The sequence below is a fragment of the Eleginops maclovinus genome, chromosome 1 (assembly GCF_036324505.1).
Source record: "Eleginops maclovinus isolate JMC-PN-2008 ecotype Puerto Natales chromosome 1, JC_Emac_rtc_rv5, whole genome shotgun sequence".
Lineage (NCBI taxonomy): Eukaryota > Metazoa > Chordata > Actinopteri > Perciformes > Eleginopidae > Eleginops > Eleginops maclovinus.
The window spans coordinates 15,753,631-15,780,039 of record NC_086349.1 but is presented as its reverse complement, the minus strand read 5'-3'; the positions used below and the strand labels follow the sequence as shown (position 1 = coordinate 15,780,039).

Below are 26,409 nucleotides of genomic sequence, written 5' to 3'. Positions count from 1 at the left end.
ACACACACACACACACACACACACACACACACACACACACACACACACACACACACACACACACACATACAGGTCATTCTGGTCTGGCATGGTGTTGATCACCCCTCTGCTACTGTTGGTCTAGTCTACTGGGAAATGCCCGTAGCTCAGCTAAAGTGAGTTCAATTTAATTTGAACTTCACACAGCTGAAAGGGTGAGAAAGAGAAATGAGGGGGGAGGGAACGGGAGATCCAATATTGTTTTGTCCTCCTTGAAGTGACAAACATTTGAGCTCTTCCCCATGTCCAGCATCCAGCCCCCTGAGAGCCATTGCTGACGCATTTGGAGTTGTGTGACTGTGTGTGTGTGTGTGTGTGTGTGTGTGTGTGTGTGTGTGTGTGTGTGTGTGTGTGTGTGTGTGTGTGTGTGTGTGTGTTGATACATTAGTTAATGCCTCTTCCTGTGTGTCTGCCACTCTATGCAACAGAGAACACATATCACATATCCAACAGGTATTGGCGCAGCCCATATGGTCTTCTTCACATTACTGTAAAGTATCATTTACATTTATTGCATGCTCCTCCTTAGTCAGCTGTTCCCTCCTCGGGCCGCTAGGGAGCGCTGCTCCACTTCACAGCTGGCAGTGAAGCAACTCTATCTTCCAGGCGGACAGGAGCGCACCAACAGTCTGCCTGGCTCCCCGACCGCATCGCACCTCTGTCCCGACACACTCCACTACTTTCTCATTGCTCCCCCCTAAAGAGGATAAAGAAGGGACTCGGGGAGAAACCAAAAACCCGGATTCGGGAGGTCTAAATTGGATTTTCCCCTCCATGTTGGTATGGCTTAATAACTAAGTTTCCTGTGTCACGGCTGTGTGAACGAGCAGAAGAGGAGCGGAACTTCCAAGGGACCTTTTCTTGCAACGGAGTAACTGCTGGTTTTAACCCGTGAGGTCACACCTGCCACCAGCTCCGTTTCACTCTTGCCCGGCTGCGGAGGTGGATGGTATGGTATAACTTTTCGGCTGCAGTCGAACCTGAGTGGCTGTTTAATGGTACCGGAGAGGGGATGCGAGCCTCTCCTCCGTCTTGGATAGCGGAGCGGCAATGAGGAGAGAGGATCACCTGCTGGGCTAAAAGAACAAGACCACACCGCACCAACAGGTATGGATCACTGCACAGAAAGCCTGGTGCATCCCACGGCTTTAATGTGCTTTCTGTCAGCTGTATGAAAAGTGTGCGTGATAAAAAGTAAATGAATGGCACACCTGCCACGCTTGGATATTCATGTCCAACACTCTACTGGTTATCTCGTCTTTGGAAAACCATTTACGCACAGGATGGATTACACTTCATCTGTTCCATTTAGTGAATGGACAAGGATTTGATTTTATGAAGGCATGAGAGTTATCAAAAAAGATTGCTCGTGGTAATCTCCCATCAGCCTGCCCTGATGTGCTATCAGTTTTATTATCAGGGTGGTGATTTTACAGCAAAGACAAATGATTGCGGTTGTTTCAGGTGTTGCACAGGCAGCTTGTCCCTTTTTCTTTTTCTCTCTCTCTCTCTCTCTCTCTCTCTCTCTCTCGCTCTCTGAGCACACACACACACACACACACACACACACACACACACACACACACACACACACACACACACACACACACACACACACACACACACACACACACACACACACACAGGGGTACGCAGGTCTTATGACTGTGCGTATATGGGCATATGGCGCTGGGTTCAGTGCGCTATTTTATGCATAGCTGGTGTTTAGCGGGGGCAAACAGCTGCTCTCTTCCTGTTGACTGATTCTAGAGCTGTGCTTTGTCCAGAGTTGCTGAATGATAAGTATGTTGTCGCTTATTTCAAGGAGGAAGATCAGATAAGGAACCTCAATGTCTCCTTGCTCTGTTACTTGTCACCCATTTCAATTGTTTTACTCAACAATGATTTGTCTACTTCTTACATGCCAGCAACATACAGGTTTTACGCATTAAACATGTGAAGTGGTGTGTGAAGCATTCAGGGAAACTCATCACCCTGAAAGCAGTGGTGGGCGTCCTCTGTGCAGCACCATGGATCAACTGATGTATTGTAGATGGTGATTCATAACATGACCTTTATTGGTGACAGTGGCCATATAGTGCATCAATTTGGTAGCAGGGTAGAGGCTGTGAGGTGTTGAACTTGTTGTAGTGGCTACTTTATGCACTAGATATCATAACATGTACTATACTCGGTATGGGAACATTTGTTTTTCCTGATTGTTTTATCTTTTAGCTGTTTCTGGCCTTTTTATGACCTTCCCTGGTTTAATTTTAACAAAGATGGTCATCCCAGCGGTGAATATATTTTAGACATGCTCCATCTGTCTTACTTTTCCTCTGTTTTCGTAAGATTCTACAAAGAACATAGAGATGACCCAGATGACTGGATTGAGGCAGTAACCAAATAAGGAGGGAAGAGAACTGTGAGGCATGATTGACTGCAGAGTAAAGATACAGGGAGGTGGCGGGTAGAGGGGGTTAAATATTAGGTGTTGGGGATTAGGGGAAAAATACAGGAACACATTAAAAGAAAAGTATTTTGTATATAGAGTATGCTATTTTTGCTTTGTAAGAAAAAAACATTTAGTCATTGCAGTCTTCCTCCTGCGACAGGCTGCACACCTCATGTGTTATTACTTAAATATGAATTGCTATGATGGCTGAATCACATTATCTCCTTCAAAACAAGGTAAATGATTTAACTGAAGGGAGATGGAGAAGATGATGTGCTAAACAACACAAGGACTATTTGAAAAGTCAGTTTGAGGGTTGGTTTGGGAGCAATACAATTTAGCCACGTCTCAAATTAGAAGCCATTATTGTATCAAAGGGGATCCCCAAAGATATAAAAAATAAAAGGGATGTTTCGACTTACTGTCAGGATGCAAATCTGTCTCAGTTAAATTGTGGATACCTGGTCCTAGGCTAACATTTTATTTTTACATATTTGACTTTGAATTCCTTTATTAAATGTGATTAGTGGAGAGGTGACAGGAAATGAGGGAAAGAGAGATGCAACAAAGGTCATGGTGTGCACCTTAATCCCTAAGCCACAGAGACGCCGCGGTGTATGTTTGCTTTTGGAAAATTAATGGCTGTACGGGAAGAGCAATGTAGGGGATAATACACTACTAGCAGAGTGATCAAATTACCCTTTGCCAAGTGTATTCCAATCGTAACGGTAACATTTCAACATTTTATTTTTGTTATCACACAAAATGTTCCCTTGTCAAATTGTATACCGAAGAAGCCTGAAGGCCAGAGGACTTGTTTAAATTGGTCCATTTTATCCTGCCTCCCTATGGCAACATGACCAAAAGCACACACAAAGAGTCTAACTGAAAAATACAGCAAGCTTTCAACTTCTTTATGTCTCCCTGTGCACTTTTAACACACACACCCTCTTCCTGCATTTCTCTCTCTCACTACCTTTATCCTTCTCTTCTACCAATAAGCCCTCTGTGCCTTGAGAATAATGTCAAAGCTGCTGTCCAGAGAGAGGGAGAGAAAAAAAGAGAGATAGAGAGTACTCAAATTAAATGTGTAGAATGAAATTGTTATACTACATTTATACATCATTTATATAAATCAATCTTAACGATACACTGTTGTGTAAATATTCATAATAATATTATTGTGTTTTTTTGTATTTTTAATGTTTTGGCAAAATTGAAATAGGGAATATAGTATGCGTAAAAGGCAATCTTGCTTTCATTTTCCACCTCCTGTAGGTGCAGGATGAGAAGAGAAAAGGCAGAATGAAAAAAAATAAGATTCAGAAACAGTAACAGAGAGGGAAAGAGAAAGAAAAAAAGAGGACAAAAAGGATAGAAAGCTAGAGGGGATAAATAAAAATAAATAAAAAGCATGTGTCCTGTAAAAGGTGTTCTGTATTTCATTGGATATCTCCAGTAGCTGGTGTGCCGAGGCCCAGGGGGGACGAGTGGCCACTCTAAATGTGTGTAACCCACATAAAGAAATTGTTTCTGGGAGATCGGGCCCCGTAAATTAATTCCTAGCCGCCAGCCCTGTTCTTATCCCACCTCCCAAAGGTGAGCTATAACATCCAAACACGTATATTTTTTAGATTATTTTCCCACGCACGCACGCACGCACGCACGCACGCACGCACGCACGCACGCACGCACGCACGCACGCACGCACGCACTAACCCTTCCATAAAGACACACATCTTTCAACCAAATCTCATTTCATCTGCAGCAATTTTTGCTTAGAATGCACACAGGCATATACACACATATTTGTTTGTGACATATGATTTTTTAGTCGAAAATACACACAAACACACACACATTTCTTGGTTCCCAAATGTCTTGTGTGGGACAGTAACGGTGACAGCTACAACAGCATCAGTACCTGCTGTGGAACAGAACAGCATCAGAGGGAAACAGCAGCAGATGCTGCGCTCACAGCTCCAGGATTACCTTAGCCTGAGCAAACTCCATTACTGCCTCCATTACCCAGGTATACACAGCCCAGGAAAAAGCACTTTGCCGAACCACTGTTTACCCAGCACCCCTGTGCCCCACACACTGTTTCCCTTGACTACAGAGCAAGGAAGGGGCGAAGAGCAGAGAGAGGAGAGAAGTTGAGGAGAAGCTTATCTTTTAGGGTCTGTCTTGGTCACAGGCAGGCCAGTGTGGAGGTTAATTCAATGGTCAGATGAGAGGAATTAGATTATTAATCAATTAGTTAGTCTTTTGTCAAAAAATGAATTGCAAACATTTTGATAGCCAGGTGATCAGTTAGACTCAAGAGAAATTAAACATATAAAGTCTCTACATCACCTCTGCATTTACAGTATGGATACAGTAAGGAGGACATTTTGTTTCTCTCACATGTTGATCAATATTGCTACATCTAACATTTAAGCTGCTCGAGACAAAACCAAAGCATATCCTATTTTTTGCTCGAATATGAGGATTTGCTTAATATTTGAATATTACCACTTATTGTATATATTCGTGCTTTATACCATTTCTTAGACAGAGCAAGACATTTCTAGATATTATCCAACTTAAATCCAGAATAAAAATAACCTGTAGTTGAAATCCTAAATACATTGTTTTATGTGAGTCATAAAATAGAAAATGCCGGACTTGTTGAGTAACTGCATATTGTATTCATTTGTATTTTATTGGCTGGACAACGTCAAATGTTTTAAGACATTTGCTAGTTACTACCGTATTGTTATAATCTGAATATGTTTTTTTTTCACATTTGGTAACACATAAAAAGCTATTTGAAACGTTTTGTTTTACTACTTGACAAATAAATTACTGGAGAATAATTTAAAAAATAAAATAATTTGTGGCATAAAGACAAAGACAACAGGAGAATAGTGCTTACCTTCTTTGACGAATGACGGTATGTGATAGGGTTATGTTGAGTGTTGATGCCTGTGTGTGTGTGTGTGTGTGTGTGTGTGTGTGTGTGTGTGTGTGTGTGTGTGTGTGTGTGTGTGTGTGTGTGTGTGTGTGTGTGTGTGTGTGTGTGTGTGTGTGTGTGTGCATAATTGTCTTTTAAGGCTATACGTGTGTTTGCAAGGCCGGCAGTACAATGCTGAATAGCATGAGGCAGTGTGAGTAAATGTGAAGAAGGTTAATAACGGAGAGAATGAGAGACACAGTGAATGTTTGATTCTGTTGGTGGAAAGGGACTGTAAGAAAGTGTGTGTGTGTGACTACGTCTGCAGTGAATGATGATCTGCCATGTATTTGAGTTGAAAGCCATCCATCACCCTCATCAGTGACTCTGGGGTCCTGTCATTACATGTTTCCCTTCATTTAAACTGTTAATGGCCATCTCTCTTGACCAGACACTGCTGAGCTGTCTCACCCTCCGTCTGTCTCTCATTCTCAAGCTCAAAGTCTAATTTCAGAATAGCGGTGGACATGTTGATGGATTACTTCAGTTCAGTAAAAATATCCCCAATCACTGACTATGCAGTTTGTTAACTGTTATCCATAAGCTAAGCAATCCAATGTACTTTATTGGATGCAACATTAAGTGAACACATGACTTATTTCACTTAACATTTTCAATGGGAAGTGAGGTACTGCATCTGAGTTGACCCCCAATGCTCTAGGTCACCAGTGAGAGTAGCTGCACTGCTGAGAGCTACTGACTCAGTAAAGTCAGTTCACAAGAGTTGGTATCAAAGTCTTACATGTAGGGAACAATTCATTTGTCTGTTTTATTGGCATGACTATAATCAAGTACAATATTGCTAAAGCAGCTTGTGAGTTTGATAATGTAAGTATAACATTTCCTTATCTTGCCAAACCAAGAATGGTTTTCTACATAGTTCATTATAACAAAACAAAAGCTGTGGACAGTTCATGAAAAACAAAATGAGATAATATATAGTTTAAATGAATATTATGCAATGGTAGCAATAATAAAATGTACTATACGGAGCTTCATTAAAATCTCTGTCTCTACAACGCTGACAGAGACAGAGAACTGCATGTTTGCATTTTATGGCACGGCTGTCTAGTCTCTCCCCCGTAAACTAAATACACTCATGTGCTTTTTTACTTGAATGATGATAATTGAAATCCTGCATTAATACAAATAAACAGTTAAACCCTATGTTTTACTTTGATTTCCTAGCAAACAACTTGACAGGAAGCAGTTTTGTGCTGCAGAACTGTCAAACCTGCAGGCTCACTGAGGTATACTGGTATATTGTAGTGGATGCGGCAGTGCCATGGTAGCTTAATACATGGTGGGCTACATTGTTGCTTTTGTAGCAGCCAGCTGTGACCAATGCAACTTCTTAAGAAAGCATTTTGATTTGTTGATTTTGGCCCGGCTATAGCTTCTGCTAATGAGTCTGCAGTGACAGAAGTCTCCACCAGTGTGTGGGCTGGGATGTGATAACACTTCCAGCAGCAGTAATAAATGACCGGCACAGACACTGTAGCTCTGGCGGCGTCACGGCTTACTCGTTATGGCTGATGGAAAGAGAAGCTGTTAACCAGAAGTCAGAGCTGTGCCACATATACAACCCTCTGGCTCCAGCAGCTTTCTATAAAACTCCTCAGCAATCACTGTGGTGTTTAGGACAGCATATAGGCCAGGCCTGTGTTTGTTTATATTTGTGTGTTTTTCCTATCTCTGTCTCGTAGGCGTGTTTGTGTGAGTTTTGCCATCATTATTACGTTGGCGATGGTGATGGAAAGTTTGGAAGCATTGTCTTCCCATAAGACTGTGACATGAGAACCTGACACACTCACTGTCACTGATGAACTGAGTGTAATGAGAACCATAAACACACTCTCTCCTTTTCTTTTATAATTTATTTTTGTTTTGATTGTGTGCAGCTCAGGGCCTTTGCTACTGGCTTCCTGTGTTTGTCTGTGTATGCCCTTTTATCTTGTAGTCTTTCATTATGTTCTTATAAGTGGAACCACTAGCTATTTTATGGCTGCCTCATTAGGTTGTCAGGAAAGCCCGCAGCACATGTAATTATATCTAATTATGCAATTATGAATTCATCATCAAGCCTTATATAATGTAGATTGGTATGTTTGCAGCTGAAGCACATACACAGTAGCAATTACTGCAGTTTGTGGGGTGTTGTGTGTATGCATATAAGTAGCTGGTCTCTAACCAATGGCAGGGATGAGGAAGGAGGAGAAATAGATAGTGTGGACGAACACACACACACACACTTTATGACTTTTGTGTACACATAAGTCAGATGCTGATTATTTATGTGCTACAGAATATGACAACTTCTGCTTATACATACTAGCAATGTTGTTTTGTAGATTTAGAAAACTATTGAATCAGAAAAGCAAACCCAACAACAGCTCATCATGGCTACTGACATCTCTCATAAACACAATCAAATATTAAATAACATTTTAAAATAACTATCATTAACAAATGGTAAATCAATAACTAAATGAATTTGATTTGCCAAATAACAAAATTCTGTTACTTTAACGGTTTATTGCTGCACATACAGTATTATTACATTGTGTATATAATATTATGTATGATTAATGATTATCAAATGGTTTGTAAACCTTGAAAAAATTACTTGACCAAAATGGCCACCTTAATAATGTTAATAGATGGTAAGCAAACCAATTATTATATATTATATTATATATACCTTTAATCTGAGATGATTAAGACATTAATTCTGAACTGTGTTCAAGAAGTTTATATTTAGTTGAATTTATATATACACAAAAGTAAATATAAATGTACATTTTATTGAAGATAGTTATTATAAGGTAAATTTTGTCTATATTTGGTTGTCGTATTCTTCTTAATGACCAACAGCTTCTCTTACAACAATTCCAATATGCTACAGTATTCCATGTATACCAAGGTATCTTGGATTTGTCAGGTTTTTTTTGTTGTGATGCTGCGATATGACCGGACTAATGGAGCAGGAAACTGATGATATTTTGGTAATAGCTACAAATAAATGGGTCTTATGGATGCTGTTGACGGCCATTACTGTTACCACCACTGCATTGTCAGAAACATACTGTTACGTAGGTCATGCTCTTCAGTCACTGAGAAGTCACTTGTCTCTTTGGCTTTAACCATAAATGTAACAGTCTGCCCAGTATCGGGGAACACATTGTTAAGAAGCTCAAAAGTGTAGGTCTGGTTCTGCTAATCTGCACGCTTCATCCTTCCACTGCAGCCAGAGCGTTTCTGTTTTTATACCAGACATGTTTCACACCAGCACTCCAATAGATGAGATAAAAACACAGTGGAAGAAGGGAATGAGCTACAGTAGGTGGTACATTTTAGTGTGTCATGTTTCTCTACAGATCCTATTGAGAAAGCAGGGAAGGCTGCTAGACTTCCAGTGTGTGCACGAGACAGGGCTGACAGTAATACAAGCAGTATCTGGCACCCCCTCCAAGGGATCACATCCTTAAGACGGTTTCTCTTACTAATCCCCTCCTAATATGACTAATATTATGACACTGCTATTTGCCCGAGCACTCTGCGGGCACACACCAAAAGGAAAATGATAGCCATACACATACGCATGAAAACTGACCAACAGAACATCCTTTTTCTGTATCATTCTTCAACATTTAAGTCAAATAAACATCTGTTTAATGCGCTGCTTCCGACTGAACACAGCATTTAAGTTGCTTTTATATTGTAACCACTTTGGAAAACGTGTTATACAAATGATAACAATCCTCTGGGTGCTTTGTGTCATATATTCTTTGGACGATACATTTCTAATACAGATTAAATATTAGGAATTTGTCATCATTCAGTTCTGGTTTTGTTATTCCTAGAGAGTCATGATACAAAAAGTAAAGTGGATTTTACTAATACCCACACTAAGATCATTTAGAACGATGGTATTTAAGTGTTTATGTTTTTGTACACAAAAATTAACAAAGTAGGTCAATAACACAACATCCTCTCACCTCGAGTCTGGATAAGACTCGGGTTGTGTGAGAGGCAGAGAGAGGCTCTGAATGCAGAACAAGAATTCTAATTTTAAAGCCATGAATTAGCAAAAGGCTGCTTTCAATTTGATTGAATCCAACTTTATTAGCATTCCGCCTGCCTTTATGTGATGAGGCTGAGCCGGGCCTGTGTCCTCTCCCGGACTGCAGCTGTGGCAGAGAATGGCACAAAAAGGAGCTTTATTTGTGATGCTGATGGCTTTAGAGCTTTCGGTCACAAGGAAATATATTGTCAATTATCCTATTTCAATATGTTTTATACACTTTGTGTTGCTCTTATCTCACATCTAAATTATTTGGCTTTGACCTATTAATTATGTCTATACTATTATGTAAAAATAAGACAGCTGCAACTTAACTTTATTTAGAAGTTAGTGGTATGGATCTATGGCAATTTTGGTCTGGTGGTCCAACACCACTTTGGTCCAAACTGTCATATTGTACCAATCCATGAGCATGAATCCTGTTGACTTTTGTGATCTCTTGAGTTTTCCTCTAGCACCACCGTGAAATATATATAAAAATCAATGCGGCAAATACATTAATATACCCCTAAAGCATTCAATTTATCTAAAAACATATGACATTTCAAAACCCTTACTTGTACTGTGTTGAGCACTAACTAGCATTGAAAAAATATGAAATGCTAAACAAAAATAATGAACATGTTTAACCTAAACATGTTAAATATCAGCTTATTAGTATTTTCACCAATAGCATTGCCGGTGCTGGGATTTAGTCGTAGTCTTGCTTTTTCAATTGCCTTAATTAACAATCAATCTTGTGATGTTGAGCAAAACATGTGGATGAGTGATAATTATTTTACCTAAGGAAATCCAGGGAGCTAGGGAGATAGAGTAAAAGTATGAGACTCAAACTTAAACATAGACTTAGTTAAATCTCATCACGTTTTGCCAGGTGATGCAAGGTTCATGATGCACGCCGCAGAAATTAAAGTAACACCAAGCTGTGAGTTTCGTCTGCTTAGAGGTGTGAATACTCGGCACAATCAGCATGCCCCTGACTGCACTAATGAGACCCCTAAAGGCCCCCTGACACCCTTTCTGAGTATTGCTTTCCTTGTGTCATCGAGACTGTTATCTAATGCAGTAAGGAGCTTTCTGTGGGGCTGACTAATGCAGCAGGATTCAGTGAGAGAGCTGTCCGTGGTGCTGCAGCAACAAACACCATGAAACAAACAAGTTAACAGAGGTCTCATTAACCCACTTGGTATGCGTGACATGAATTCATCAGATCACAATCATTTCTCACTGTGACTGTTATCACTACCCAAACCTTTGACCCCCCCCCCACACACACACACACACAATGTGCCTCCCTGTGCTGTGAGAGGCAGAGGTTTGACTGCTTTATGGACAAATGGATTCACCACTGAGACTTCACAGCGTGGGGAGATGTTGATCTTAAGAATCACCTCGACATAGTCTGGTCCTTCTAACCCTCTAAGGTGTTGTTAAAAGGAGATAATGCAATGAGGCATGGTGTAGGAAAATGTATCTGACATGGAGTTGTTTGTTCATGGGGGAGAAAAAGGAAAGAGGAGGGCAACAGGTCGCTGCAGAAGAACAACAGCTGCTGAAAAAACAAAAAGGTTAGCTTGAAATTGAGGACATGGAGGATAAACAAAAGATGGGGATTTATAAAGGAAGCATTGTGTGCTTTCACTTTTTAATGGATTTTGTTAGGGGGACTTAGGGTCTTCTTGTGCCACCCTCATTCAATACGGACTTTAAAGCATCCTGCTAAAATATTAAACGACCCCTCTCTAACTGTCTTTGTCACTCTGTGGATGAAGGTTTGCCAATGTGTATGCGAGTTTATGTGCATGCATGTGTGCACTTGCACCGCATTAATAGATAATAACCCCGCTGGACATCACTGTGCTAATGCACTTGTTGTCCATCCCTCTTTTTCTTGTCTCTCCATGTCCATCCCTTGCAAATCTACCCCAGCTGCTATGGACTTGGATAAACTGTGAAGACCGAAATGGGAGTTGGGGATAGGGTTGATATGAGGATCCTGTTTTTGCGTATGTGTGGGTGAGTGCACACAGAGTAAGCCTAAGGGGGAAGCTTTTAGAGGTCTGAGCAGAAGGGTGTGAGTGAGAAGGAGAGGACAGACTTGAGCAGTTATCTCTCCCAGCAGGCTCCTGTCCTGTCTTCCCACATATCCACAAACACACACACACACAAACACACACACACACACACATATACACACACACACACACAGACACACACACACACACGCCATTCCTGTCTGTAATCATGTTAAGCATGGCTCTCACACACACACATACACAGTCCAGTCCGATTGCACTATCACATCCGCCTCGAACAGAATGCCTATGTGGACCAAGTCTTGCTGCTCTGTATTTGTTGTGCAGAAACAGCAAAATCTCTCCACTGTTCTTCTATTGCTCACCAGAAACAAGCCCTGAGCTGCAAGCAGACAGAACATTGCCTGGGAATGTGGAGTTGATGCTATTTTTACAGCCAGTGAGATGAGGGGTGTGCTGAAAGAAAGCTCGGCTCTCTTCCCCTCCCGGAAACTTTAATTAGAATTGCTGCAGTTTTTGCTGTCTCACCTGTCTCTTTGTTTCCAGAAAATGAATACATGCTAGGAAGATGCACATAAATGGATAAATGGATGGATAAATTAAGTGAGAATACAATTTGCAGCTGCTTTGTTTCTTGTGAAGGGAGATTTGCGCTGGGTGTCGACGATTGTGTTTGCATAAATGTGTGTGTGTGCTCACGCATGGCAGAGAGCTTTTGAGGTCCGAGTGGAAATCAATGCAGAGAATATAGTGGCAATTACTACAGCAGCCTGCAAGTGAACCTAGTGGAACAAACTAACTAACACATGAATAAATAAGCACAGTGAAATGTAGATGTGTGTACTGTGTGTGTGTGTGTGTGTGTGTGTTACAGACTGGCCTGTAGATCTTGGACAGTCCTTGGTTGTGCCAGCCAATTAACGAAGTGTGTAAAGTGAGCTCATTAAAGAAACACAGCATGACCACACACACACACACACACACACACACACACACACACACACACACACACACACACACACACACACACACACACACACACACACACACACACACACACACACACACACACACACACACACACACACACACACACACACACACACACTTATAAAGCCAGACTAGCTCCTATTTCAGTACCATACTACAAAGTGTCTGCCTGTTGGTGGTTGCTTTTGTGTGTATGTCTTTTTATGTGTCCGGGTGTACTTGTGTCTGTGTGAGTCTGTTGTGGACAGGCTGTAAAAGATTGATTTAGAGTTTGTTGCTTTGTACCTTCTGCCAAGTGCTGCTTCACTTACCCTGCCTGTTCAGAGAACAAAAGCTTTTCAAGGTCTCCACCTACAAACCATTCCTCTCTCTTTCTGTCTGCTTCCCTGTCTCCATGACTCGGTGCCTCTTGGCTTCTTTTCTTGTCTTACACTCATCTATTTCAATCTGGGTTCTCCATTTCTCCGACTCTGCCCTTCTGTTTTCAAGTGGAGCCTGAGTGCAGCACAAATAAAAGCTTTTCATTTGCCTAACTGTGTTATATTGTTGAGTCATGGAAATGCTGTTTTTTGTTGGTATCTTGGGGCGTCCGTGTGTTTTAACTTTCTCTGCTCAATCGGACAGTGAAAAATAAGCACTTAGGGGAACATATTTTCTCTTACTGCACTTAATAACCATGATGCATGGAACTGTGTGGACTATTATTAGTCATAGCAGAAAGAGAATAGAGTGCGAAACACAAGTGTGACTCGATCAGATGTTTGTTATTCCTCCAAGGTCTAGGTGATGAAAGATATGCGGTCTGTATTTCGTGTTTCGTGTCCTAATAAGAATCAATTCAATTAAGCTTGCTTTAGTTATTTTTAATACTTGCATGAATGGTAATAAAGACTGTTTCCTAAGCTTCAAACAAAGATAGAAATGACAATGAAAATATGTTTAAAATATTACTTTAAGACCATTGAATCTTCGCCACATTTGCTCATTTCTTTATTTTTCGAGTAAATTACCAAATAGTTGCAGGGTTATGGCTTCTCTCTGCTTCATATGAAGTTAATTGCATATCTTTGGGGTTTGGTTTGTGGTCGGAACAGAATTATTTTTGCAGGAGATACGTTTTGCCTCTAGTACTTGTAATAATCGCATTCGACCTTGTTTTTTAAGTGTTTGACTGTGAAGTAATAATTGCTTAATCAAAACAAAATATTAATCAACAATGAAAGCAGTAATTAGTTTCAGCCTTAATTAAACTGATTTAATCCTGAAGTGCATGTCATGTGTGTGAACAGTGAATGGTCTGAGTTTTATTTGATTTGTTTTTGTTCTCACAGCTAACCAAACATGTTATGGAAAGGGTATACATACACAGAACTTAAAAGTTAAAACAGAAGACTGATATATGTTTTGGTTAAACCTGTTCCAAAGTCATATCTGTCTGTGTGTGCATTTCTGCTGTGGAATTGGGGCATAGTGTGGATCTGTCTGCATATATTTATGTCTGAAAAAATACTGATAATGTGCTGAGCGTAGGATTCGGAGGATAGGGAAATAAAGCTGCTGTTTTCAAATTTTGTGATTTCATCAGCCTCATTTTGGAGCTACACCATAACCTCACACTGCATACAGAGGCATAAAAAATTCTGTAGCACACATTCACAACAAAGGCGTGGGTAGCCTTGCCAAATTGCTAAGTCCGCATGCAACAGATGGAAGATTTAAGTACAAGCCACATGCTATATTCCTAAAGGGGAGTCTAAGAATTGTGTCATTTCGAAAAAGCTTGACTACAATCTGGTAATCAAGGACCCAAGAGCAAATCCTCCTCTGAGGCAAACTTTCATGTATTCACATAAACTTATGCAGAAATATAGCCTGCGGGCCACCCGTGACTCTAACCGTACCCTGCACAAATCAGGACTGGTCGGGGGAGTACAACTCATGATGTGTTCTCTTCAAGATGGAGGTTCAAATATATGCTGCATGCGTTGCCTGCACTTATGTGCTCCATCCATCCATGTCATTCTGTCATCCGGTGCAACATGACAGTGGAAGTGGCCAGACTGAAGGGTTGCAGGGCTTGATGAAGGGCCAGCAGTGCCAGGTGGTGGCAGTCTGTTGGAGATTAAACTGCTTGGTGACCAGCTAGCCGGCTCACCCTGGCCCTGACAGACGTGGCACCCCTGGCTGATTGACCCCTGTGGCTGGTGCCGTGGGTACAGTGGCAGGTCAAAGCTTGCCCTTATCTCCCTTGTCCTAGCTGAGGACAGCTGTGGATGTTGGAGGTCGCTTGGTGATGCTGCCTGATTAACATTTGCCATGATGCCATACCACATCAAAAAAACACTCCCAGACAAAGTCTTATTGCAATCCTATTTATAGACATGAGGCTATTGGATGATTCGATATAATCCTGGATTTTATTCAGTCACGTTTTTGACACTGAATGCCAAATCTTTGATGACATTTCATGATGAGTTATGTGCTTCAATGGGGCCTTGAGTGAGGCAATTGATTTATCCTATTGAGCACTCTATTCTGGTTTTCTGAATATCAAATTCAACTCAGAGATAAACAGAATAGTCGTGTGAATATGCTGATACTCAGAGAGCGTCATACCGTTTTAAGCTTTTGCTCATTACTCCTCATGGTCACAAAAGCTCTATTGAGAACAGTATAATTGTGAATCAGTGATCTTGAAAAGAAAGGGGAAGGAACATCTACTACTTTACTTTGTGGCTAATAGGTTTTTATTCAAGGCCACGCAATTTATCCCAGTGCTATATCTTTTTCCCCTCTCTCTTATTTTTGCTTCAGCTTTTGTGTGCTGTTTTAAATCCAAGCAAGTCATTCTGGAGCTGCAGACCTTTACCTGCTCTGGTCTGGCTGTGTTAAAGGTCAGATATGAGAGGATCCCACACACTGGTCTCGGATGTCAGCACCCCACGCCTCCCACAGCTCGGATTAAAAGGCAAGGAGACAATTGCTGCCAGGAAATCACTTGTCCTCCAGTCTGTCAGTAACAGTCTGGATCTCTGTCTGGGGTGGAGTGTGTGTGAACGAGAGTGAGAATGAGAGTGAGAGAGAGACAGAGAAAGAGAGAGCAAAACAGTGCAGGTGTCTGCATGTGTGTTTGTAATACCAATATCCCACTGATCCTTATCTCCCTGCTGTGTGTGTTTCTGCACATCTCTGATCGGCAGATGTGTTTATAGAGTCTGTGTGTGCCCAGATTTATATTTGTGTGTGTTACGACCAGGTGTATGTCTGAGTGTCTCGCTGGCAGCGTGAGATCTTTGTGTTGACAGGGCTGACGTTGTTTATTTTGGCAATATGCTGTCAGGGCTGATGGGACACTGTGTGTGTGTGTGTATGTGTGTGTGTGTGCAGAAGTGGTTTTGCTGTCGATGGGACAGCATGGGCCGTGCTATACATCTGAATTCCTGTCACACACCCATCTTTAATCAGGCCTAATCAGGTGGTGGGAATGGGTGTGCGTACTGTTTGTTTAAATGTATTATTCTTGAGAAGCTCAACAGAAACCAAGTTTAATTACGGACCCCCCACACACACATACACACACATACATACACACACACACCAAACTCTCTTAAGCTGTGTGATTCCAACAGCAATTTTAACAGACAGCTTTTGTTAAATCGCATACCTCTGTGACCACTTAATTGTTTGTCCGCTGTTGTTTTTGATGTAGCCTTGTCTGTGAGACAGCACCCTACAGCTAACTACAGCTGCTAGAAAGTAAAACCAGTGAGGGGGCTAATGCAACACTATCATTTATTAGCACCACAGGGATTTCCTTTAGGTGTTGGTGTCTAACTTGGGTCCTTTGGCACAAACAAAACACATATGGTGTTAAAGAAACAAGACAATAATTCTCTCACGACCATCAAACCATCAAAGAACTGCCTTTCTTTTGAGGAGGAGTTTACATATTATAGAACAAAGGGACAATTGTGGATATTTAAAGTATAGAATTACTAGGAAAGGTAAACCCAAATTATTTTCCACAGACTTTTTAGTGTCTGAAGGTAATGGATCTGCACATGTACCAATTTGCTTCTCAGTAAATATGCATACATATGGCTGTCACGGTCCTGACTGACTGTTCAGTGAGCTGATCAATCATCAGCCCCACACATGTGTGAATTTGTGTGAAGTTAGGTGTGAATGTGCACACCTAACTTCCAATCACTGATCACCATTGTCTTTCCTGGATACTACATTTCAGTTTTAACACTTTACATTTTGTGAAATATCACAGAGTTTATAAAAGTGACAGTAATGGCTTTAATAGATAATGATACCTAGTTTAAATGAAATAAGTCTCAATTCTTACGTAATACAGAAGATCTTGCGACCTTTTGAGCTAGTCTATTGAAAGAGTGTCCAGATAACCTTCTCTTGACTTTTATTTACTATATCACAAAACACATTGCCAGATTGTAATTTATTGGCTTGATGTGCTTGTTTCATGAAAGCTGCAATTAGAAAATACTACGAAGCATTAATGTCTTACTTAATCACCAGGAAGTAAGACAGTGGTGCACCACATTTATTCCTACAAAAGGAAAATATACTTTGAATGAATGTATAGGTTAGTCACTACTTTAATACAGAATGTTAGATAACAATACTATTCTAGGCAATACTTAAAGAAATATTGGATGCCAAGACTTCAGGGATTTGTAACGCTGCTGCTACTGCTTTGAATGTTTGGGAGACCTATTTTCTAACGTTTCACTTTACTCTGACATGTTCATATTTGGGTAACTTTCCATTGTGCTAGTAGTCAGTCGAAGTCTGCATGATTTATCCACCTGCTGGTTGAACAGCATATGGTTAAAGGTTAAATTCATACCCTCTTTTATGTTTCCCCAGAATCCCTGTGTTGGGGATTCACTGAACTGAAGATGAAGAACATCAGTTTTGACTTTGTTAGCTGACATCAGTCATGATGATCCTTTCTCTATTTTCATTTATTTTTCTAAATATTCTCTATTTCTGTTACACACATCTGCATGAAACAGATAATTTTCAAAGGTTTTTTAACCTGGCTTGAACAATTCAACATATTCCGCCTCAGAGTAAAACAGCTTACATGACTGACTCAAAATGAAGCGTTTGAAGTCTGCCTTCACACCAAGGCTCATAGCTGTAAGTCTTTGATGAGGCACACACAACGCAACTGTGACCAGCAACAAAAGCTGAGAAATAACTAGTTGCTTGAATTACCACACATATCAGAGCAAAACAATGTCAAATTATGACGCAAGTGTATCTCTCGGTTTTCAAATGGATTGCCGAGCTATCTAAAGGCGCGAGACTCAATGCTTTAAACATTCTTCATATCTATCCATGCACATTTGATTAAAAGGATGTGAGAACAAATATTTGAATACGAAGGGTTGTTCATGTGAAGCGTGAAGCCGAATAACATGAATACATTACGAATCTGGGGATTAGCAAAAAATAGCCTGTGATGTTTGAGAATTATGGATTTATTTGTTCATCCAATTTGCAGATGCAGAGGTGACAGCTCAGTCACTTACAAGAGGTGTCAAACTGGTGTTTGCTAATGTATTCAGTGACTGAAGATTACTTCAAATCATAGGTGTGTGTGTGTGTGTGTCTGTGTGTGTGTGTGTGTGTGTGTGTGTGTGTGTGTGTGGGTCTGTGTGTGTGTGTGTGTGTGTGTGTGTGTGAAAGCAATGAGTGCATCTCATTAGTTTACTGTTATATATTAATATTATCTGAATTGCTTTTGGGGGAAAATGCTTTGTCATTTTGCATACAAATGTGTTGGGTTCACAACTTGCCAGTCTGTATGAGTGACACACGTCAAACCTTTAAACCATGGAGTAGAGAGGCTGACAGGGGAATGCAGAAGGGAGGGGGGGATGAATAGAGGGATGTAGTAAAGGTAGAGAAAAAGAAACATACAGGGAGAGAAATCCCAAGTGACGAAGCAGCCTGTTCATTAGTGGCTTAGGAGTGTGTGTGTGTGTGTGTGTGTGTGTGTGTGTGTGTGTGTGTGTGTGTGTGTGTGTGTGTGTGTGTGTGTGTGTGTGTGTGTGTGTGTGTGTGTGTGTGTGTGTGTGTGTGTGCGTGTGTGTGTGTGTGCGTTTTATGTGAATGTTTGAGTGTGTAGACTGAGCAGCAGGATGCTAACTAGGACAGAATCTAAGTATTTTTCCATGTCACTTTTTTATCTCTGCATGAACTGCTGTGTGTGATGCCTTCCTCAGCATATCAGCGTACCTCACCGCTACTAAAGTGCTGCGTTGCTTTAAAGTGAGTACATACAGCTTATGCACTTTGAGTTACTCGACTATATCAATAGCTTAGCAATTAGTAAATATCTTAATTAAAGTGAGTGTTTCAATATAAGAAAAAAAAAGGGGATGAAAGAAGCTAACTCAAGTACAATCTAATAGCACAAGGACGTTTACAAGTCCTGCGTGTCTGACGCATTAACAACCTCAACATCAAAGAGCACAATGAACTGGCCACCAATACGTCCAGCGACATGAGACAACTTTATTGCTAACTTCTTGTCTGCAACAGCTGATCTGCTCAGAGCTCATCCACACACTTGTTACGACCGGTCATAATAGCACCATTAAAGCTTTGATTGGTAATGCATTTTAGAAACACTGTGCTATATGTGGTTAAATACATGCCAACAGCAAACCATACATCAAATGCAGTGAGCAAAAACATTGAAAAACAAGATCAACATAACTGGCAGATAATTGTCTTTTCACCCTCTCTCCCCCCCCACCAGTGTTAAAGTTTCGACCTCTTTATTTTTTACCACTGAATATTACATCTCTACTTCACCCTAGTACTTTGTATTTGGGGATCTTTTTTTTCCCCTACATTTTTTAAATCCATTTGTAAGCCTGCAATTGTTTTATCGGTCCCCAGGCTGAAAGCTGGTTTAGAGCAGGACTTGCAAAGAAAAAAAAAGCCTCATATATTCATAAGACAGATACACTCACCTCAGATTGTTCCAAATTGCATTCATGTTCTTGGCTGTGCGTGTTTCAGCTACTGTTATGAATTGAAGATTGAATTAGACTCACGGAAAGGAATGAGAAACAGAGAAACATAGGGATGACAGAGTGTGTGTGTGTGTGTGTGTGTGTGTGTGTGTGTGTGTGTGACTGATAGTGCGAGGCAGGGATGTGTTCCATTTGAGGAGACCAGTTTTCTGTGATCACAACTCTGATAAGAATTGTGGGAAACCACACTCACAACAAGCCACCCTGGAATACCAACTAGACACACACACACACACACACCGTCTTTTTGTCAGTCTTTCTTTCTGGCACACACACACACACACACACACACACACACACACACACACACACACACACACACACACACACACACACACACACACACACACACACACACACACACACACACACACACACACACACACACACACACACACACACACACACACACACACACACACGTGGCAGTGAATGTGTTTCCATGTTTCCTCTTTCCTGTGCAGCTCTGATTTGATTATGTGCCTTGCCTCTGCAATGTAAATGTGTTTCTTGTTGTGCATATGACACATCCATACACACACAGAGGCATGCATGTTTGTGTGTGTGTGTGTGTGTGTGTGTGTGTGTGTGTGTGTGTGTGTGTGTGTGTGTGTGTGTGTGTGTGTGTGTGTGTGTGTGTGTTGCAGGCTCATCTGTGCGAGAGAGTATACATGATTTACTCAACCTACAGTGACAGTACAGGAACATGTCTGCAGAGATAAACAGGATGTAGAAAAACCACATCTTAAAACTGGGATGCAGAAACTCTCTCACTCTCTCTATCCTAGCTTATTTCTTAAGCAACATTTGTGAGCCGGAAGCAGAGTTTTTATAACTAATATTTGTGTAATAAACAAGTGAAAACAATGTAAAAATGTGAAATGGGTTGCTAGTGGTAAAGAATGTGAGGTTTTAATGAGTTTAAACTTATTGTTTAACCATTTCTCCAAATTGATCATAATGTTGCTCCTTAACTCATGATGTTTAAAGAAGTAATTGCTTGCAATCATAATCAAAGGTAAGAAATAATTGATGATATTTCTTTGTTTAAGTTTGCACTTCAAAGTGGCCAACAAAAATCAGTTACTGCAGGTTTGGGAAACACTCTAAGTGAAAAAAAAGCCTCTGAGACCTAAGCTTATAATAAATTATAATTTGAAAATACTTGAGAGTAATTTGGACCAGTTTCAAAAGCATCTTTTTCTATTTCCTCTACACGAGTGAGACAGAAACAAAATGAGACATAATTTCCCCACCAGAAAATCTAAACTCCCTCTTTGTCCGTCTGTCTGCCTCTGGTTCTTGCCAGCCCAGCTGCTGATCTGCTGCCCCGGTGGCTTTCCATTATCATGTGTGGTGGAGGGATGTGTGTCGAAGTCAATAGCTCATCCTGATTTTTTGGCAATAACTTGAAATGGGAGTTTGTGTGTGTGTGTGTGTGTGTGTGTGTGTGTGTGTGTGTGTGTGTGTGTGTGTGCCAAAACTCCACATCTGCCAGACTGACTGGCAGTGTAAAGAGGGTACTGCCCAGTTGAATCTGCGATGACAGGACATTCTGTATTTTAATGTTCAGAAACTAACCCGTCTTCTCTCTTGTATGAGCATGTACAGAGATGATATAATGAGGATGAACTAAAAAGCACCAGGCTCCCTGATAACAAACATAAACAGTTATAAATATTCCAATTGGACGTGCTACTTTTATTTTTGTCACTTCAGACTATAATGAATGGTACATATTGCGTGTGTGTAACTGGAGCCCATCTGCTGTAGTGTATGCTGAGATGGCAACTGCTTCTTTGGGGAGCTGACACCACATTAGGAAAGAACAAAAAACACACACAATGCAGCCACACACACACACACACACACACACACACACACACACACACACACACACACACACACACACACACACACACACACACACACACACACACACACACACACACACACACACACACACACACACACACACACACACACACACACACACACACACACACACAGGATAGCTAACAGTTCATTTGACACTGTAATTACAGCCAGTGATCATGGATCTATTCATCAACCCTCTTCCTCAGGGCGTCAACTGACCTCCAACAATATCACCATGAGACAGAGGAAGGGAGGGAGGGAGGACAGGAGGAGGTTATGGAGGGTGGGCAGAAGAAACGAGCAGGGATGGAGAAATGAAGAGTAGAAAAAGGACAGGAAAAAAACAAAATAAAAAAGGTTGCAGGCAAATATGGGAGAAAGTGAATCAGGAGTGATATAGAAATTGGCAGGTTACATGTTTATGGGCCTGGAGGTGTGTTTGTCTGGGATTGATTCATTCATGAGTCTGTCCGTGTGTGTGTCCGTGTGTGTGTGTGTGTGTCCGTGTGTGTGTGTCCAGGCAGTTCACCTTCCAACACTGTCTCTGGGGTTGACCTTACCTGCTGCTTCACTGTTGCATCATTAGGATGAGTTATACACCATTATTGCTCTGCTGCTATCTATGGCTGCTGGCTGCACACACACACACACACACACACACACACACACACACACACACACACACAGAGAACATGCTCAAAAGGCACACACCAAATCATGGCAACCTGTATGAGAACAGCATGCATAAGTTATGTGCACCAGGCTGCGAGGTGAAATAGGAAAACACTGAGGAAAGATCTGGGGAGGAGAGACAGACAAAAAGAAAAGGGGTGAAGTGAAATGCATGAGATTCTCTGCTTTATCTTGTGTGTTGCATTTATTTATTAAGAAATGTGGTGAACATTTTTTACAGGCTTAATTCAAATAAACACATGTGCATGTGCATCCATGCACACAGGAACAAGGATCTGACACCCTAAATTGCTGACATTATTGATGGTTGTAAAGCTACATAGGGAAAATTATTAATGGAGATCATTTTGAAATTCTGTGGTTTATTTTTTAGTTTTAACACACAGTTGAAGAGAATAGATAATGATTACAATTAAACATTCCTGCTTTAATCCTGTTGTCTTCCCCGTCTGCCAGGTCATTGGTATGGTTTCCCTTGTAGTCTGTTGTCATGCCAATACACCAAGAATGAATTCACAATAGAAACACTGACGTAATTACAACTGATGGGACTTTTTGTGGAATAATATTGACAACACCTTGTTGGCTTATCCCTGCAATATTTCCACCTAACATGTATTTCTTAAAGGTGTATTTTTTAATCTGTCCGATGGCAGCAAGAGACTTGCACAAAAATAAAGTGTGCACTGGACAAAAACCTGTCCTAATTTGGGAATACTTAAAAACTACAGGGTAGTAGTTGACACAGAAACCAGCCTTTATATTACCATGATTCATAGCCTCTGCATATAAAGCATCTGTTCATTTGATGTTATAATATTTTGTGCACACATCCCACTGCCCTATATTATATTCAGCAACATTATACAACCTGTACAATAACAGAAACAATAAGATATAGAAATATAGATACTTTCTTTGCTACATACTTTTTTGGGACTGTTAGCAAAACCATTTTTTATGGTGATGATGTGTGTGGTTATGCATGTGTGTGTCTGTCAGCCTGATGCACTTGGGCCTATTGGGACTACCCAAGCAGATGCTTCATTTACAAAATTATGGATTTAGGGCAGAAAAATAGGTCTGAACCGGGGGAGAATTACAGAATGAGACCAGAGAGGACGGAAACCATCAGTGAGAAGCCCCATTGTGATCTCGACATTGTTCTTCAGAAATTCCTGCCCTTTATGGAAATCTTTCAAGTAAAGGAGAGACAAAAAAAACGGAAAGAAAGAAAGGGAGCAAAGATGAGCCGATGCCCTTTCACCATCTCCCAAGCTCTTTTCCCCTCTTTAAGTATTCATTAAACTGAGGCAGAAGTTTCTAAGGGCAGCTTGGACACTAATGATTACCTCCTGCCTCTCATCTACTCACATCTTCATCTCTTTCTCTCTAAAATGGAAAACAACAGCAACAGCAACAGCAACAACAACAACAGGGAAAGTGCACTGTTGACTTCCCCTTATATACTTTTACCCTGCTCCATCACTATCCCTCTCTCAACCAAAATCTTTTTACATTAACTGTAACCAGCAGCGCTGGCAGTCCTCCTCCAGCACACATGGAGGAATCCGGTTCTGGATGGAGTTTTTCATGCTCAGATTTAAAGATCTTGAGGTTTCCCCAAATGGCTGCAGCTTGTCTTGTAACTCGACATGACTGATTTTTAACAAAAATATTGCGTGCAAGTCAGCCACAGCGAGAGCTCACTATGTGCTTTTAAGTGTGTGTGTGTGTGTGTGTGTGTGTGTGTGTGTTTTCTCTAGTGGCAGGTGTTGGTTTCAGAGTGTCTGAGATTGCTGTCCTGCAGGAACGACATTTTGTGTGTGTGTGTGTTTTAGTGAGCTTCTTATAGGCCACTTCAATTTGTAATCTCTAGTGGGTAACATGAGAGGTTTCATCTAAGCAGGCTATGTTTGTGTGTGTGTGTGTGTGTGTGTGTGTGTGTGTGTGTGTGTATGTGTGTGTGTGTGTGTGTGTGTGTGTGTGTGTGTGTGTGTGTGTGTGTGTGTGTGTGTGTGTGTTTAACCTTTGGCCCCCTACTGAAGGATTTTCATCAGGATTCACATTGCTTCTTCTCAGAGTCATAACTCAGTCAAATAAAAATGCAAATAGGAATAACGTGCTGACCCCTTAGCAAAAACTGCATGTGTTCAATGACAACTATAACAGTATTAAAAGATAATCACTAGTGGAAATAAGAACCGGATTAAAACAAATAACCCAAACATTAAAAACCTATTATTATCATGATATTCAATTTAAAAGGAATGAAACTGCAAATCCTCACATTTGAGGAGCTGGAGGCAGAGAGGGTTTTTCGTGTTGGTGTTTTAAAGTAAATAAATAAAGATATTTTGATCGTTGATAGTTGAATTAATTGAATTACCATGAATATTATATGAACATACATCATGCGATGTGACCAGCAAATCAGGTTCCATGTTGAAGAAAGCAATGAAAGAGAGGGACAGGTGGAAGGGGAGGAGCGACACAATCTAAATATACCAGCTGAGGGCGGTGGAGAGGAGGAAAAGCTCCAGTCCTCCAGAAACCACTGTGTGATGAACAATTAAGTTGGGAGGAGCAGGAGAGAGGGGCTCAGGGGGAGAAGGAGAGAGCAGTGGAAGGTAGAGAGAGAAAGTGCTTTTACCGGCAGTCACTTTCACCTGTCTCTCTGGGAGATGGACGGATGAAATCAGACTCTGGAAAGGCAGAAAAAAGCGCTGGAAAGGCAGAAGCTGCATCCTTCTTCTTTCAGTGAGTTCAGAAACAAAGGAGTACTGGGATCCTTATAGTTTATTCTTTTTGATGAGACTCTCACTTGAACTGCCTTAATGCTTTGATCTTAAGTCAATCGTCAGAAAAAGTGCTGCATTTATTACAGTTACTCTTACTCTGCAGAACAAATATAACATTCATCAACAAAGGCTTTTACTGTAGTCTTGGATGGTTTCCACTTAGCCAGCAGTTAGATAATCCAAGCCAAGAGGCTACAAAAGCAAAAAAACCATGAACTGAAATTGAATTAAAGAAGCCATTTCTTCCCCCTGGATTATATTTCCGTATGCCTGCCGCTCTCCTCTCTACCCACGACAGGGACCACACAGTGCAGGCCATTTGCATTTCCCTTTAATATATTTCAAAAATTCCAAAGCTTGGAGAGATCCCTACTTTGCATTTGTTTATGTAGTTCAAAGTGTTTTTATTGCCCAACAACCTTGCAGAAAATTGAAGTGTAGTCAAAATGTGATAGATAAATATGAAAGTGGTGAGTTGTGTATTCTATAGAGAAAGAGACTTTGATGTTATTTTTGCTGTTTTAAACCAGCTTATAGCTGTGGTGTAGCTTGCGCCTGTAGGTGAGGGCTGGCAATTCCCTTTTTTCTTTTATTGTCTGATGCTGTCGGACTTGCGGGTGATAGAAGGGCTCAGACAACATAAATGCATTTACTACCTGGATCTGCACTGTCAGCAGACAAACTCTGCAGCTCTGTTTTGTTTATGTATGTGTGCAGGCGTGCTTGTCTTTATGTGTGTCCTTGACCTAGGGATGCTGAGGCGCGTGTGGACGATGGACTTTAAGTGACATAAGGATTTTTACCTCTAAGATTTTTTACCTCTAGCTCTCCAGGTAAAGAGACAGAGCAAAAGAGCGAGAGATAAAAAAAGATTGAACATGAAACCATTGGGTGTAATCAAGATTTAGGGATGTGTTAGGGACACACATGTATCAGCAGGCCAGAGCAGATTTGATAGATGGGAATGTCAAGTATGTGATGTGCAATCTGCTGAAGTCATAGATTACAGCTGAAATACTAGTGCAAAGAAATATAAGAGGGTGAGGTTTGGAGGAGGAGCGGGTCAAAAGCTTCCCTTTCCTCTGCTTGTCTCCCTTTTTACAATCTTCCAATCCCCATTTCTTCTTCCTGGACGTGCACACACATTGTTGAGTTTCCACAATGCTTGTTAAATTGGAGGCTTAATTTGGAGCCCCTGGCTTTCTCCACAGGTCACATTGAGTTAATTTAGCCACAAAGGCCAAACTGTGGATTTCGTTAATGAAGCTAACATGAAATACACTCTCAAGTGCACACACACACACACACACACACACACACACACACACACACACACACACACACACACACACACAC

At 40.9% G+C, this 26,409-nt stretch overlaps 1 protein-coding gene across 1 annotated transcript in view; it reads left to right on the top strand.

Annotated features, from left to right (window-relative positions):
• Window positions 1-680: 680 nt before the first annotated feature.
• LOC134867415 (chemokine-like protein TAFA-2) overlaps window positions 681-26,409 on the top strand; it is a 62,265-nt gene continuing 36,536 nt past the window's right edge. The window contains exon 1 of the mRNA XM_063887962.1: window positions 681-1,146. The gene's annotated coding sequence lies outside the window, so the exon portion shown is untranslated. The remainder of the gene's footprint in view (window positions 1,147-26,409) is intronic.